Source organism: Penaeus japonicus, unplaced genomic scaffold, assembly GCF_977035675.1.
Source record: "Penaeus japonicus unplaced genomic scaffold, GWHDUDI00000001_assembly GWHDUDI00000002, whole genome shotgun sequence".
In the NCBI taxonomy this organism is placed as follows: domain Eukaryota; kingdom Metazoa; phylum Arthropoda; class Malacostraca; order Decapoda; family Penaeidae; genus Penaeus; species Penaeus japonicus.
In genome coordinates this window covers 1,679,743-1,697,242 of record NW_028234404.1, presented here as the reverse complement: position 1 = coordinate 1,697,242, position 17,500 = coordinate 1,679,743, and the positions used below count along the sequence as shown (strand labels likewise).

At 49.9% G+C, this 17,500-nt stretch overlaps 1 pseudogene across 1 annotated transcript in view; it reads right to left on the bottom strand.

Moving 5' to 3' along the window:
• LOC147472211 (actin-related protein 8-like) overlaps positions 1–17,500 on the bottom strand; it is a 20,061-nt pseudogene that overhangs the window by 2,331 nt on the left and 230 nt on the right. Inside the window, exons 2-8 of the transcript XR_015191604.1 lie at positions 17,096–17,189; positions 16,673–16,848; positions 15,923–16,039; positions 7,312–7,485; positions 6,678–6,938; positions 5,672–5,885; positions 645–773 (exon numbers count right to left, since the gene is read on the bottom strand). The product of XR_015191604.1 is annotated as an actin-related protein 8-like (transcript). The remainder of the gene's footprint in view (positions 1–644; positions 774–5,671; positions 5,886–6,677; positions 6,939–7,311; positions 7,486–15,922; positions 16,040–16,672; positions 16,849–17,095; positions 17,190–17,500) is intronic.

Below are 17,500 nucleotides of genomic sequence, written 5' to 3'. Positions count from 1 at the left end.
ACGCGCGAAGCGAAAACCCTATGCCGGGCCATTGCAATATTGCATTGGAAACGTCACACTGGCATGACACCCCGGCATCGGGAATTTAGCTGTGTCACACGGGTGTGACGCACCGTCGTCATAGGGTTAATGAATATATCAAGATAGCTAAAAATGTAGGCTAAATTACAAGGCTCCGCTTAACTACCCTTCCCTTCAGCTGCCAATCTCCCCCTGATGCCCCTATACCCCTCCAGTGCAAACTTGTCTTCTATTATTTCAGAAACATCTCAACTTGTGTCCTGGTTCACATTGCAAAGCAAGACGGGAGAAGATTACTCCATATAACTCAGACTTTGTAAACACTATAGTGTATTGTCCACTATTGCAAACAATCACATTCTATTCACCATACCATATCATAATACCATAGTATAATAAAACAATATGACAGATGAAGCTAGACAATTCACAAACATTTGTTGGCTATATACACATGAACATACTAATGCATTTACCATGTTAGACATAACTTGCAAATAAGCAATACATACATATACACCTATACACACATATATAAATGCAAAAAAACTAAAAATCGGAAACAGGATACACAACCCTCATCTCCAGCAAACAAAAAAACTAAAAAACCCGAGTCTTCCTACCTGGTCGATACGCAACGGGAATCTGGAGCAGGAGGCGACTCTGCAGCCACTTGCCGAGGCTCTCGAATTTCGCTCCCCCGCCCACCATCAGGATGCTGCTATACATCTTCCTCTTCATCTCATCGCTTTCTGCAAAAGAGATTCAGATCTTGGATGCTGAGACTGCGGATGCCAAGACTTGTAGGTAGTTTGACACCCGCGAATATGAAAAATGTTGAAAGAAAGAATGACTAAGGAACCAGGAAAGTACAAGATCGAATTCTAAAAGGGAGAGGACAAGAGGAAAGACAAATACAGAGCCAATTAATGAAAACATGTAAAAAAAAAAAAAAAAAAAAAAATCTGATCACACAAAACAAGTTCAATCAATTTGTTTATGCTCACATTCCATATCTATTTATCAGTTGAATAAAAAATAAAAGCTTATCCAGGGACAACAACAATCCATTTATCCACTTTTCTAAATAATTGTGATCTACTTTTTTTTATTGAAAATGAGAGAGAGAAACGGAAAGACAAAAGAGGAGCAAGAGGAGAGAGGAGATAGGAGAGTGAGAAGAGGGAAGAGAGGAAAGGGGAGAGGAGAGAGAGGAAAGGGGAGAGGAGAGAGAGGAAAGGGGAGAGAGGGAAAGAGAGAGAGAGGAAAGGGGAGAGAGGGAAAGAGAGAGAGAGGAAAGGGGAGAGAGGGAAAGAGAGAGAGAGGAAAGGGGAGAGAGGGAGAGAGAGAGAGAGAGAGAGAGAGAGAGAGAGAGAGAGAGAGAGGGAGAGAGAGAGGAGGGGAGAGCTGAGATATGGGAGAGATGAGAGAGAGAGAGAGAGAGAGAGAGAGAGAGCGAGCGCGGGAGCGAGAAAGAGAGAGAGGGGGAGAGTGAAGAGAGGAGCCGAGAGGAGTGAGGGAGGAGACGGGGGATGAGGGGAGGAGAGCACGACGAGAGGAGGGATGGAGGGAGCGGATGGAGGGAGAAGCGGAGAGGAGAGGGAGAGAAGAAGAGAGGACGAGAGAGAGGGACGAGAGATGCGGAGAGAGAGAGGAAGAGAGAGAGAGGGAGAGAGAGAGGGAGGGTAGAGAGGGAGAGAGAGAGGGAGGGTAGAGAGGGAGAGAGAGAGGGAGAGAGAACGAGAGGAGGGAAGAGAGAGTAGGGAGAGAGACGAGAGAGAGAGATTGAGAGAAGAAAGAGAGAGAGAGAGAGAGAGAGCGGGACCGAGAGAAGGGAAGAAGAGAGATGAGAGGAGAGCGGAGAGAGGCGCGGAGAGAGAGCGAGGTCTGAGGAGATTGCGGGGAGAGAGAGTGGAGAAGGGAGAGACGAAGAGAGAGAGCGAGAGAGCGGAAAAAAAGAGAAAGAAAAGGGGACCAGAGGAAAAGAGGAAAGCGGCGAGAAGAGAGAGCCGAGATAGGGCGAGTGGAGAGTAGAGAGAGCGGCGAGAGTATGCAGAGGAGAGAGAGAGAGAGAAAGATGAAAGAGAAAGAAGGGAAGAAGAAAAGATTAGAGTACAGAGATTTGTAGAGAGAGAGAGAGGAGAGAGGAGAGAAAGCGATCTAACTAGAGAGAGAGGGAGCTCTCTCTAGAGAGAGAGAGGAGAGAGAGAGAGAGATTGGAGAGGCGATAGCGAGAGCGAGCGAGAGAGAGAGAGAGATGAGAGAGAGAGAGCGAGTTTGAGACGAGAGAGAGGAGAGAGGGGATCGAGAGAGAGGGAGAGAAGGAAGAGAGATTGAGTGAGAGAGACGAGAGAGACGATGGCTGGAGGAGAGAGAGAGAGAGGAAGGTGATGTGAGCGGGGCCAATGTGAGAGGAGAGAGCGAGAGGAAGAGGAGTGTGGATGAGAGGGGGGAGGGAGAGACGAGAGACGAGAGGACGGATGGTGTAGAGAGAAGGAGAGAGAGAGCGAGAGAGAGAGAGAGAGAGAGGGAGAGAGAGAGAGGAGAGAGGGGGAGAGAGAGAGAGGGAGAGAGAGAGAGAGAGGGAGAGAAAGAGGGGAGAGAGAGAGAGAGAGAGAGAGCCGAGATGAGAGAGAGAGGAGAGAGGAGAGCAGGAGAGATGAGAGAGAGAGAGTGAGAGAGAGAGAGGAGAGAGAGAGATGAGAGGAGAGATGAGTCTGAGAGTGGAGTGAGGATGAGAGGAGGAGGTCGGTAGAGATGAGAGGAGAGGAGGAGAGGAGGGAGAGAGATGAGAGAGAAGAGAGGGAGAGAGAGAGGGGAGAGAGAGAGAGGAGGGAGAGAGAGAGGGAGAGAGAGAGGGAGAGAGGGAGAGAGAGAGGGAGAGAGAGAGGAGAGGTGAGAAGTAGAGAGGGGAAGCATGAGAGAGAGAGGAAAGAGGAGAGAGAGAGAGGGAAAGAGAGAGAGAAGGGGAGAGAGGGAAAGAGAGAGAGAAGGAGAGAGAGGGAAAGAGAGAGAGAAGGGGAGAGAGGGAGAGAGAGAGAGAGAGAGAGAGAGAGAGAGAGAGAGAGAGAGAGAGAGAGAGAGAGAGAGAGAGAGAGAGAGAGAGAGAGAGAGAGAGAGAGAGAGGGAGAGGGAGAGAGAGAGAGGGGAGAGAGAGAGGGGGAGGGAGAGAGAGGGAGAGGGAGAGAGGGAGAGAGAGAGAGGGAGAGAGAGAGAGGGAGAGGGAGAGGGGGAGGAGGGTCGAGGGAGAGGGAGGCGAGAGGGGCGAGAGAGAGAGAGAGAGAGAGATGAGATGAGAGTGGACGAGACTGAGAAGAGCGGAAGAGGTAGCGAGAGAGAGGGAGCGTGGAGAGGTTAGCGCTGTAGAGGGGCGCGGGGTGAGCGAAGAGAGGTGGGAGTGAAGAGAGAGAGATTCGGAGAGTCTAGCTTATATAGATTGGTAACGCGTTGTAATGAGAGAGAGAGAGAGCTCCCAGGGAGAGAGAGAGAGAGGAGGAGCGAATGGGGAGGAGAGAGTTGTCTTGAGGAGAGAGAGAGAAGCGAGGAATGCTGAGAGAGAGAGGAGGGGGAGAGAGAGGGGAGAGAATCTTTACAGAGGGAGAGGAAGAAGAGAGAGAGAGGGAGGGGGGAGAGAGAGAGAGAGAGAGGGAGAGGCAGATGAGTTCGGAGTGCAGACCGCTTCGGAAGAGAGAGAGCGGAATAGAGAGCGAGGGAGAAGAGAGGAGAGAAAGATGGAGCCGAAAGAAGAGGGCGAGTGACCGAGGAGGAGAAGAGAGACGAGAGAAAGAGAGAGAGAGAGAGAGAGAGAGAGAGAGAGGAGAGAGAGACGCTGTGTGGTGATGAGGAGAGAAGCTGAGGGAGGAGGAGAGAGGGAGAGAGGAGAGAGGCGTGAGCTGAGAGAGGGAGAGAGAGGGAGAGAGTTGAGAGAGGGAGAGAGAGATGAGGACAGGAGGAGAGGAGGAATAAGGCGATGAAGAGAGGCGAAGGCGAGCGGAGACAGAGAAGAGGAGGGAGGGAGGAAGAGAGAGAGGAGCCCGAGAGAGGAGAGAGAGCTAGGAAGCAGAGGGGGAAAGAGAGGGAAGAGGAGAGGGAGAAACGAGCGGGCGAGATAGAGAAGAGAGTGTGACGGGATAGAGAGGGGAAGGTGGAGGGGGGAGGAGATGGGGGGGAGGAGGAGGGGAGGGGGGGGGAGAGCGAGGGGGGGGGGGGGAGAGGGAGGGAGGAGGAGGGGAGGGGAGGGAGGTAAGGTGAGCGGAGAGAGGGAGAGAGGAGAGGAGAGAGAGGAGGAGAGGCGAGAGAGAGGAGGGGGGACGGGGGAAGGAGAGCTGGGAGAGAGAGGAGAGGGGATGAGGGGAGAGGAGAAGGGCGCCGAGCGGGCGAGAAGGGAGAGATGAGAGGTGGATGTGAGGGTGGAGGGGGAGAGGAGGGGAGCGAGGGAGAGAGTGGTCGAGAGGGGAGAGGGAGGGGAGAAAGGGAGAGAGAGAGAGGGGGGAGAGAGAGGGAGAGAAGAGAGAGGAGAGGACGGGGTAGAGAGAGGGGTCGAAGAGAGAGAGAGGGAGAGAGAGAGGGTGAGAGAGGATGGAGAGAGAGAGGGAGAGAGAGGGAGAGGTGAGAGGGATGAGAGAGGAGGGGAGAGAGAGAGGGAGGAGAGAGGGAGAGAGAGGGAGAGATGAGGAGGAGGAGAGAGATGAGGGGATGACCTGAAGAGGAGAGAGGAGAACGAAGGGAATTCGAGATTCGAGAGGAGAAGGAAGAGAGGAGGAGAAATGGAAGTAGATGAGAGAGAGGGAACTGGTGGAGGGCATGGAGAGCGAGGGAGGAGGAGGGAGAAGAGAGAAGAGAAGGAAGGAGGAGAGAGAGAGAGAGAGGAGAGAGAGAGAGAGAGAGAGAGAGAGAGAGAGATGTGCGATGAGAGAGAGAAAGAGAGAAAGAGAGAGAAAAGCAGAAGAGGCGAGAGAGGGAGAAGGGGGGAGGCAGAAAGAGAGAAGAGGAGGGGAGAAGGAGAGAGGTGCCGAGAGAGGGGGGAGGGTGAGGAGGGAGAGAGAAGAGGTGAGAGGAGAGAGAAGGAGAAGAGGGGAAGAGAGGAGAAGGGGAGGGGAGAGAAGAGTAGGGGTGAATTGAGAGGAGAAAGAGAAGGAGCGAGAAGAGAGAGAGAAGGGGGGAGAAGAGAGAGAAGGACCGGAGAGGAGGAGGCGAGATGGGGGAGGGAAGGGAGAGGAGAGAGAGGAGAGAGGAGGAGAGAGAAGAGGACGAGATGAGGGAACAGAGAGAGACGAGAGGGAGGAAGAGACGAAGAGGAAGGAGAGAGGGAGAGGATTGAAAGAGAGAAGAGAGACTGATAGATAGGAGGAGGAGGAGGAGTGGGAGCGAAGAGAAGAGAAAAGAATGGAAGATGATGAAGAGAGAGAGAGGAAGAGGAGGAGAAGGAGAGGAGAGAGAGAGAATTGAGAGAGAGGAAGGGAAGAGAGAGAAGAGAGCGAGGAGGACGGGAGAGAGAGAGAGCGAGAATGAGGAGGGAGATAGGAGAGGATTGATGAGTGTAAAGAGACGAGGTGAGAAGGAGATGGGAGGCAGAAGAGAGAGAGAGAGAGAGAGAGAGAGAGAGAGAGAGAGAGAATCACAAAGAAAACAAAGCTAGACCAGAACTCACGGCATCTGTCTATGCTAGTCAAAATGGCCTGTTCAAGGGACAGCAATTTCTCGTTCGAGTTGAAGGCCAGAGAATCGTTCCGCGCAGACGAGGAGGACGGGATCTGCGAGGGGGGGAGGGGCTGGTCGTCCACCACAATGTCCTCTTCTCCTCCATCCCCTGCGTCTCCCCCCCCAACGTCCATGGCCTCGGCAGCTTCTCTCCCTCCTCTTCTCTAGGGGCAGAAAAAGTGTGGAAGTCAGCCATAAAGACAAACGTGGTATACTTAAGTAATTGTAAAGTTCAACTTTCTTTAAAAACTAACAGTGTATATCCAGGCAAAGCAATTTTCAATCCCAACTAATTTTTCAAAATAAGCAAATTATCGTGACTTCGCTAGGGTAGTAATTGAATTGCATTAATCATAGCAAACATCTAACATCTTTTTCCTTCTCCCTTTTTTAACTCAGGACACCTAATTCAAAAGATTTTGCTGGAAATTCATTCAAAACTACATACATCCACAGACTGAATAACGTTGAGAGCCTAGAGTAAACAGATCATATGTCAATTACAAACAAAACTGATGGCTTTGTTTGTAGGCATGCGTTTATTAGGTGATTGGATTGGTTAGGTGTTTTGTACAATAATAAGTATTACAATACTTTAGTTTCGCCAGAAAAAGGATAAAGACACTCAGGGTGAATTCTGATTTCGTAAAAGGATGTTTCTTGATGTTGAATACATTCACTCTCACTAGTCATTAGTGAAACAGTCATCATAAACTTAATCACGTGAGAACCTCTCCTCGCTTGTGTTAAAAACTCAACAAAAAACTCTATGGAATTACAAACACTTTATAGGTAGAAAGAAACAAAGAAAACGTAGAGATCACCCATCCAATCTAAGAAGTCCAAACGCAAACACTACATAAAAAAAAGAGAAGATAAAATAAAACACAAACATCAGGAGCACCTCTTCAATACGCACAATGAGAATCAACCCACAAACGAACTCAGCCACTTACACTGGTCTCTCGCAGGTAGTTCTTCATCAAATCAAGGGTCGTCCGGGTTCACCCATATTGGGCTTCTGAGTGTGCATATCTTGGGTCCCCCGTGATCTTCAGCAGGTCAGCGTTTATAATTAAATAAAAAGAGGCGCTCCTAAGCGCCGCCACGATCAGTTCATCGCACCATCTGGATGGTGTAAGGAGATGATGGTCATTTTCCTCCCCGGCGTGTGCACCGTGAACTTCTTCTCCCTTCTCCTGGGCACCACACACATTCTGAGAAGGGCAGCAGGCAGAGAGCAGGTCAGGTCGCGCTAGTGCAAGATTTAGTCAAAGGGTAAGTGGGGGGGCGGGGAGATTCATGGATCGAGAGTACTTATGAGACATATGGTGTAGGTGTGAGGTCATGAAAATCCCAGTTGAAGGTGCACTTACAAAATAATTGTCAGGGTAGATACTCATGAAAGCCTATTGGAGTTAGCTGAGACAGTGCATTTCTAAGAGCAAAGTAAGGGATAATGAACGTATAAAAAACTAGTGACGGCACTCTCAGAAAAGCAACAAGCAAGAGATCAGCGATCAGTGTGAAACAGACAAAGCCATCAACATAACAACAATAAAACCACGAACGAGAACACCCATTTTATACCAGATTGACGTGGCCCAAAATCGTGCTTTCCAGCTTGCTTAGGAGGCATCAGCAAATCGAGCTTGTTGGGGTGGGGACCGGGTTCACTTTCCACACCTGATGGGGGAAGCCACTCTTCTTAAGCAGCCAGTGGAACACCTGCGTCACGTCAGCTCCTCCGTAATCTATTCTCAACTGCGGGAGAGAAAACGAGATGTAGTTTCATTTTGATTATATGTCTGTGATTGTGTATGTCTATATATATGTGTGTGCGTGTGTGTGTGTGTGTGTGTGTGTGTGTGTGTGTGTGTGTGTGTGTGTGTGTGTGTGTGTGTGTGTGTGTGTGTACGTGTGTGTGTACGTGTGTGTGTGCGTGTGTGTGTGCGTGTGTGTGTGTGTGCGTGTGTGTGTGTGTACGTGTGTGTGTGTGTGTGTGTGTTCGTGTGTGTGTGGTTGGTGTGTGTGGTTTGCTGTGTGTGGTTGTGCGCGTCGGTTGCGTGCGTGCGCGTGCTGCGTATGTGCGTGCTGCGTGCGGTGCGTTCTGTGCAAGTGCGTGAGAAATGAAGATCGTAATTTTGAGCAATAGATTGAAATTTCTTAAAGAACAGCATTCTGATCAGAAAGAAAGACTCCAGTTCCTAAACCTGACGAATGGGAACCTCTACAAGATAAGTTAGATAGTTAAGATCCGACAAAATTTTCGCTGCTCTTCTTTGTTGATATTCAAAGCAATCTATAACTTGGCTAGGCATTTCAAAGTATTTAATTCCCATGGCCAATGGCTTAATGCTGTTAAAAAATGAGAGCAGAAGAACCCTTGATGTGTAAAGAGACTTTTCTGGATCATTCACTCATTTGATATCTAAGAGCCCCCCGCCAAGGAACCACCTTGTCGTGGCGCGGGGGCTTGAACTCCTTTCTTGGACAAGCCCGCTCTGGATTTGGCCAGTCTCTCTGTCCCGTTGAGGTGACCTTCTAGCGGCGGGCTCTCTGAGGATGGATGACTAAGGTGTTCCTAAGAGGCGCAGTTTCGCACCCCCCCTGGTCCTTCCCCCCCAAGGGGGAGAGGTCGAAGAGGTGTCGTCAACACCACACCCCCACCCCCCCCCTGGCCTCTCCCCACCAAGTGGGGCCCTACACGCTACCTGTGTTTGCCGTGCGGATGGTTGCCCCTGTGCGCTTGGGGAGAAACGGGTAAAAGAAGTACCTGGAGGTTGAGCGATGCCGTGTATGAGTATGGACCGGTATACCCTGCGGCTAGCAACGGACACCTCTTGGTCCTCTATTGGCGCCAGCAAGACGGGTGGCTGATCTCGACTCGGTTAGGGTCAAAATCGCTGTCCTGGTCCCCTCTCTTGTTTGTCTCCTGTGAGCTAGGCTAGGGTCAAGTAGCTCCTGCCTTGCAGGCAATCGCATGGTCTTGAGTAAAGAAAGTGCCATTAAAAACCCGCGAGGCCGGGGTTTTGTTTGCGTAAATCCTATCCTCCACCACCCCTGTGGCTCTGAGCATGGAGACTCAGTTACAAAGCCTCCCCTTGTTGGACTTTTCTCTCCGTGGTGGGTGGGGGGTGGGAGCGATGAAATGAACCGCTTATTACATGGCTACCGTAACTCATAAACCATGACTGACATCCCTGTTGACGCAACCTTGCATGAAGATGACAAAGGCCTTGTCTGTCACCTTAGACCACCTCGAGAGGCGTTTGATGACAAAAGGGAAAGATGGGCAGGGATCTGGCGTCGGTCCAGGAAAAACCCAAACCCAAGTACCTCGGGCGGGGGAGTGGACCCTCCAAACCAACCCCAGGCTTGCTGACAAATCTCTGTATCCTGGCGTCGGGGTCCAGACGAGAAGTCAATCAAAAAATGGAAGCAGACAGACAGGACCCTCCAACCCTACTGGCCCCACTGGCCAAAACTCCGGCGTCGGTTCGTGAGAAGAGAAGGAAGATAGAAGGGGAAGAGGCAACGACCCCTCCTCGGACGGCTTCGGACTCACTAGAGGGCGAGTCTGCAGCCCCAAGTCGGTTCCCCCGCAGTTTAGGGTTCAATACCCTAAACCGGAAGGATTCGACAATATGCCTACCAGATGGTACGGGCTCTGGAAAACCCAGAGACAGTGGCCGTCTGACGATTATTAGCATTGCCAGAGGACAATGGCATGATAAATCGTTCCAAAGGGACCAAGGCCACCCTCACACTTCCTCCCGGAAGATACTGACAAGCTACCTGGATGGTGCGGAAGGTGAGCCTGTCGGCTCTGACCTCCCGATAAGAAAATGAGAGGAAAGTCAAGAATGGTTGCTTCTTGGCTCTTCCTCTGTTGGTCATCGGAAGCCTCGAGAGGTTTCTATCACTGGCACATTCCAAGGTGGTGGGCGCTTCTGACGGACTTTTGATAAGGGAAGGCACCAATCCAGACAAGTCCTGTGTCTAGCTTTGTTGGATGTTGAGGAGCTCTCAGTGTGCCGTCCTTGGATCTTGGCAATTGGGGCCTCTTACAGTACTCAGGACATACGTCCCAGACTCCCGCTTCCGATTGTGAAATTTCACGATGCCGAAGTACGGAGATCCCACAAGGCACACTTTGCCTCTGCGAAAGCCGAAATATGTGGTAGTCTGTAGTCAGGGCAGATCCAGGAAACAGAGGTGTAGTTGCAAAAGCACACGCGAAAAGGATAGCAAGATCCCGAGACAAGATCACTGCCAAGTGCCCAAGAACAATTGTCCTATACATAAAATCGAGACACCGGAAGCGCCGTCTGGAGCTCTGTCGGACTTGTTCTGTCAGAAAGGAAGCGAGTCTGAGCGGAATCTTGTTCTAGCGGCTCGGCCAGTTAGAGTGGATGTATCGGATTGCAAAACGGACGCTTCAGACTTTTTATTTATCTCGGCGCCCCTCTAGGTCACGTATGTCTGGTTGGGCAGGCAAGAAACAAAGGTAGATTTGGTAGTAGAAGGGTCTCCCTCTCCCCCTACCTAAGAGGAAGGAAGCACCGCTCCAAAGCGAAACCAGCACGGACGCCCTCCAACTACAAAAGAGTTCCCGGCGCTGGTGGATGTGTTCCAAGTTCGAGGGGAAACAGACCCGGAAGGGAAGGGGGTCTGGGGGGAGAACACCTCAAAGGCTACCCCCAAGAGCGGGGAAGAGTCCGACTTTTGTTCTCAGAGAAGATGGACTTGACGCCTCCTGCTGAAGACTGTTGTCACAGCAGTTGCGGACGGCATTGGGAAGATGACCAGCGATGGGAGACGGAAGGAAGGCAGTCGATGATAGCTCATGGAACTGGGCAATGAGCTCAGCCCCGGTCAATGACCCTGACCGGGAAAAGGTACATGAGTGCCCAAGGCCACAACTCCCCCTTCCAACTACAGGGTGAGGTGAGACTCCTTTCCCACGCCCCACGCGTCAGGGCGGAGCCCATGTCTCCCGACACCCAAACCTATGCGGCAAGACCACACTGGCAGAGCCTGCGCCCAAACCCAAAGGGTGGGAGGGAAGCCAAGGCCACCCACAAGAAAAGAAGACGCCAAGGCGACCAGGAATACTCCACTCTCCCAGGAGGACCCTCGCCCTTCCAACTCGACCTGTCCCTGACGACAGTGACGAGTCCAAGTGAGGAAAGTCACAACTTCAGAGTGGAACTCACCAAAGGAGTTGTCAGACCTTCCGAAAATGTTCGTGACGTTACCCACACGGAGTGGCGTCGGCGGCGTCTCGGACACAGTGACCGAACTAGACATCTTGACGTCAGTATGGACTTTTGGAGAACGCAGACAAGCACTATGTGACCCACTCACTTAAGGCATAACTGCAGTATTGGAATCAATCAAACAGCCTTCTCCCACTTAAGGGGGCGCCCTTCTCCACGCGATCGTTGCTGATCTCGGGAAACATTGATGTTGTACATGCTCCCAAGAGAGCGCTTAACAGCGGAGGCGGAATCTGATGTACGCTTCTTCGAGGATATTCATCCCTCTTTGTGCTAACTCGTAAGATACGCAAACGGTAGACCCAGAGGGGGCGGCCTCAGAATTACCCTTTGTGAAGTCGACTATTCCCCTGCTCCCTGATAGCCGATCCTGGGCAGTGCGGGAGAAAGGAGCGAAGGTGTCGATATCCCTTGCTGTTTTGAGGTGAGATCATTTGGCCGGGGGGTCCTCTCAATGCGTGTACAATGTGCTTACAGTAGTGCCAAACTGTAGGCGCGCTTATGATAATCACGTGGATGAAAGACTGGTTCTTCTGTGCTGCTGCCAGCCCACATTGGAGCTAATTCTTAAAGGGGGGGACTTTAATGCCCCACCACCCTATACTGGCTTTCCCCACTCAGAGGGCCGAACGTGATATGGCGCGGGGCATGACCATATGAGCTCGCACGTGTGCTAGAGTCATGGCCCAGAGGGATTGCTCTTCTCAACAGCCAGGAGCCTACGCATGAGTTGGCGGGAGGAGGGGGTCGCTTGCCCTCCACCTTTGTCACTGCGGCTTGGTCGGAGAGAATTAGTTGGTCTGTGGGCAACACTTGCCACGAATGCGATTCATTATGGGATAGTCACACCATCTTGGCTGCTGGGCCAGGGACACCCATGCCCCAGCACAATCCTCGATGGGGAAGTGGGAAAGAGCAACGGAAAGCCTTCAGGGAGGCTCTGGCCGCTGTGCCTCAGAACAGTGACCTCCGCACTTAATGATAATGTGGATAAAAATAACTTGAGGCCAGACTAGTTAAATGCCATAGACGAGGCAGCCACAGAAACCATTCCCCAAAAAACTCGTCAGTGGTCCAGGGTTTCAAGGACGCCTGGTACTTAGTAATGATGAAGATTTGAGGAGGTTAACTCACAGAATCAATATGTGCAAGAAGAACTTTCGCAGGACAGAGAACTCCCGAGCACCCATCTTCAGAGAGGCTCTCTCGGGATGCTCAGGAGGAAACTGCTAAGAGGTTAAAGCAGGAAAAGTGGCTGGAGTGGTGTGGAGTCCTTGGCACCAAACTCCCTTTTCAGAATTGTGGAACGTATCAGAGGGCCACGAATCGTCAGCCCCCAAAAAGACCACCCTGAACCCGCGGTCTGAGGCGGAGAGACTGGCACTCGCTTTCTCTGCTAGAACACTGCGCAGGTCGGACTCCCAGCCAGCGGCTGAGGGCATGCCAAGGAACAACTGCTCCCAGGCAGGCATTGACTCATCAGAGAAAAGGCGGTCGGCCTGATGATACAGATGCCATGTTCTCTCTGAGGGAATTACGGGCGACACTAACAAGTCAGTTCCCAGGTCAGCCCGGGTATCGATGGGATCTCCCACCCATCATTTCCCACCTAGGACATGAAGGTGAGCTTGCATTTTGCATCTCATCATCAACAAGTCCTGGGAATATTCCTCACGGCCACAGTGCTGGAAGAAGGGCTGATATAATTCCGTCCAAAACAAAGGAGCAGGACGGTACCGCCCCATCTCCTGCATTAGCGTCTAGGAAGGACATCAGGAAATGGTATATACTGAATCGGCTCCAATGGACGCTGGGACCTCCACATGAACACCTTACACGGGTCACATTGGGGCAAGAGCACTACCACAGCATTGCACCTTACTGAGCACTGTCAGCAGCAGCAGCGCTGTCAGTCTTCCTTGACCTGAGAAGGCTTTTGAACTGGAAAACCCGGTTAGCATTCAGGAGATCCTGAATCCGCAAGGGAATCAAAGGCAGGCTGTTGCCTGGATTGGCGATACTTTCGGAACAGAAACTGCCAGAGTGAAGTTCCAAGGTCACCTTTCAGGCATTTTGCTCTAGAAGAATGGCACCCTCACGGAGGGGTCCTTATTAGCCCGGGTCCTGTTCAACATCCTCATGTTAAACATTCTTGACATTCCATCACAGCAAAACACCCGCTCAATTTATAAGCAGATGATTAGCAAATTATCTCCACTGGGGAGAAGAATGTGAATCCAGTCAGAAAGGCTCGCGTTTGAGTGTCTAGGAATCCTGAATTAACAGAGGAATGCTGCGCGTCTGGGACCTTAGCAGGATACTCAGCGAGCTCCACATCGAAAAGGGCAATGGCGCTGCGACCTGAAACTTGATGTCAAGTGATCAAAGACTGCGAGTCCAAGGTCTAGAGCTTGAGTGGGTACACGTCTACCAATTCTTGGGGGTATGGATCGATAAGAACCTCACCTTCCGCTCCGAGATCAAACATCTCTCAGACCGGACCAAGGCAAGGCTCTCTGTCATGAGAGCTCTGTCTGGGCGGCGCTTAGGGCTGGACACCGCGTACTAAGATCCTTTTACGTGCACGCTGTCCGTCCCATTGTGGACTACGCCTCCGTCGCCTGATCACAGTAAAACCTGGACTCAGGAAAAGACTCGAAAATAATGCAAACGAAGCGGCCAGGATTATTCTGGGTTTCCCCTGGGTGGGCTAAGGTTACTAACCTCTCCTGGAGGCCAAAAATCTTTCCCCTGGACACCCGGATTGATCAGATGGCGGCCCGTTCCTTGCAAATGTCCTACAGTCCCACAGGACTCGCAGCTAAGACAGAGAGTTGCAGCGTCGGCGTGCACAAAACCAAGAACTCTATTGCTAACAACACCCGGCTGTCTCAAACAACCAGAGTGCTGAAACGCTTTGAGCTCAAAGAGGGCAACTACTGATCAAGGGCATGGACCATCCCACCCTGACTATGTCTCAGCCCAGCCGTGGGCACGATCCTTGATAGAGTTCTCTGTCATGAGTCTATCAAGAAGAAAAACGCAGTACTCACCGCTCTATTGAAGGCTGAGGCGGAGAGGAACATTACAGCAATCACGCCGCTGAACAGTAAAACCCTACTTCACGGATGGTTCTGTAGACCCACACCCCTCGCACTGCAAGGCGCCGGTTTTGCAGCAAGGGGCATAGAAAAGCTATGCGGGTATCAGACAATGCCTTCCTCGCTCCAGGCAGAGGCAGTAGCTATATATGGGAGCCCTTAGCCATGCAGCCCAGACGGAGGGCATGTTGTTATACACACAGACTTAGGCCGCCATGACAGCCTGCAACACAAAGCACGCCCCTTAGATAACGTTACCTGGTAACCTCGATTCTCACCATTGCTCAGAGAATCCTGGACCAGGGAAGACGCATCATCATCAACTGGATCCAAGCCATGTTGGTATTGAAGGGAATGACGTAGCTGACAGGCTAGCGGAGGAAGGCAGGAAAGAAACCCTTGAGTGATCTGTGGTGACATCCTAGCCGGGAACTGCTAAGGCGTAAAAACGATGGTTGCAGGGCAGGTCGGTGCCCTGCAGCGACACAGAGAGGAAGCGAGAACCTCCCCTCGGCCAGCTGGTACTCCAACGCCACAGGCTATGAGTCGCTGATACTCTCTCCCAGAATATCAAGGTGTGCTGAAGTCAGTCTGCACAGATGAGAATAGGCTACCATTGTGCGTGGCAAATCATCCCCACTATTGGGCAAGATGAGCGCAGCTGTGAGTATTGTGGCGCGCCGGACGCCAAATTAGAGCACTACCTGATGGGAATGCGAGCACACTCGCTTCCTCAGGCAGGGCCACAGAGACGACAGAACCGCCGGGCTGGTTAGACGGCTATGCCTGTCATTAGCCCCCCTGGCAACTAATACCGCGCCTACAGGCAATCCGACCGCCGGTAAAAGTTCAGTTTGATGATCAGATGAGTCAAGCACTTATAGCCAATAGAGACCGGGCCTTACCCTTCCACACAACCCGGGCGAAGCGACGTCTTCGCAAAATCTCTCTGAACTGAGCTGAATGTCAGCGATGATGATCAGATAAGATTAGATAAGATGAGTCAGCACTCGTAGCTGGCAGAGGCCGGGCCGCCTTGAGCATATAGCCCGGGCGAAGCGACGTCTTCGCATATCTGTCTGAACTGAACTGAATATCTAAGAGCAAGAGAACCAGCTGTTTTCTGTAGACAAAAATATTTCTACAAACTACATGAGGCCAATGTAACAAATAAAAGTCACAAAAATAAAAGATTGCCAAATTAATTTACATGTATTCTACTCTTTCTAAATATTGATCTCACAAGCATGATTAACATCAACAGACTTATTCAAAGACAAAGTAAAGAGAATTTGTGGATAGGTTTTGTGGTTGATGTATGTGCTCTATAACACATGCTTTTTAATAATGTGAATGGGGTGGAGTCTGACAAACACCTTCCCATAAACTTTAAGGTGCACCAACATATCATTTATAAAAGATATTTTCATGAGAGCTATGCCCTCGAAACCAAAGTCACCCTTATTCTGTAAAGCAAATTTAGTAATTAATCCTACAAACTTGTTTTAGTCTAAACAAGTTTTAACATGTTGGACTGGTATGATGCATACTAGCCGAGTAATGATTTATGTTTGTAGTGACATTTGGTAATCTTATAGACAGAGAAACTTCTTTTGAATCTTCCTAATGCTCTGGTAAAATAAAACAAAATAGATTTCAAATGAAGTAATTTAGCTGAAATCTGTTGCTGATAATTTCAAGTAACATCAAATATATCAAAATTGTCTTTAAAGTCAATTTCAACAACTACGAAGAGTGATGATGGCTATAGCACAAACAGACATTCCAAGTGACCCAAACCACCCATCCCTTACTTACCCTCGTGGCCGGGTGTGAGATGGCATCCTCCACGCAGGACACGGAGGTCTTCTGGTCTCCAACGTCCACCACGCACGCGTAGCCAAGACCTGCGCCGAAAGTGGCCGCTACGTGATCCTGAAAGAGTGTCACTGTTTGAGGGGCAGGGAGGGTAGTTCACAAAGGCAAAAATACAGCGCACTGCCTCATTTCACAAGCTGTCTCACTTGGAAAAACACTGTCTTCTGTCCTAAGTGCTCCATATCACGTCATAAAATATTCCATCCCTTGCCAAAAAATACTCCGTCCACTATCTACTAAGAGGAGTAGTCAAAATATCCTCACTGACTAATTGATAAAAAGGTACAAAAGAAAATAAGGCAAGACAAATTTATCCTATAATGAAATGAGAACAATCAAAATTAGCTTATCAATTTTATTTATGATAATATAAGAATAATCAAAGATAGTTTTAAAGCAATGTCATATACCAATGAAAATAAGAGCAAAGAATGCTTGGCATATTAATTGATAAAAAGACTGAGAAAATTAATTAATCCGTTTCAAAGATCAAAAGCTTCATATCTCTGGCTGACGCAAGAGCCCAAGTGAAGGGCTTGAACGCACCTTACCAAGACGACAGAAACCACTTGATAAATCCTGCTAATCACTACCACCTTGTCCTTGCCAACCTTAGCCCCAAGTTAGTTCTTGAGAATGAGAAACAAGGGGAGAGGTATTAATAATAAACAAACGGCATACATAACACACCTGTAGGACAAAACAGCCACCAAAGCCAAGGCCATTGAGCAGTAGGTTGGTGAGCTTCTTGACATAGTCGCGGTTATATATGTCTGGGATAAGGAGCACCGCGCGGTAGAACTGCGAATGGAGGAGAAGGTCAGATGCCGTGAGAAGACAAGCGGCCTTATTTTGTGGCAAAGTCACTGAAATAACACAATGAAATTAACTTGCCATAGCATCCACTCATGGACAAAACCGCTTGTGGAATCTGAAAATGAGAGTAGTTCCACAGCATATAACTTATCTCATTTTCTTCAAATTCTTCTTGTTGTGGCTCCCAAGGCCTCCATTCATAAGAAGCCCCTGACATGTAAGTAGGTCAGTATCTACCCTTACCAAGTCATGTCCACAAATGCTAGAAAGATGAAGTGTGGTGCTCTCTGGGTTTACTGGTTAGGTGGGGAGCCTGGCATCTAAAGCAGGTTTTTTGAGCCTGTATCTTGTAGTCTGGTTGTGTCGTCTGGGTTTGCATGAAGGGTGATGTCTAAAAGTGTAGTCATATGGGGTGTATTCGTGATCTCTGGCCCGTTATGAGGAGTGTTTGTATGTAGGGTGTCTGTGGCATTTAGGGTGTGTAGTGTAGTTTTTAAAAGGGATATGTGGATATGCACTAAACATTTGGTGTGAAAAGTAAATACTTCCCTGGCTGTATCTCAACTATTTTCAAAAGGGGGTCAGTTTAAGGGAATAAAATCAAATCTCTAGCCACACAACTAAAGAGATCATCCAACCAGACTACATTATCTTCAGGAAACAACTTTTCACTCGAATGAAAGCGGGGCGTTTTACAGACAT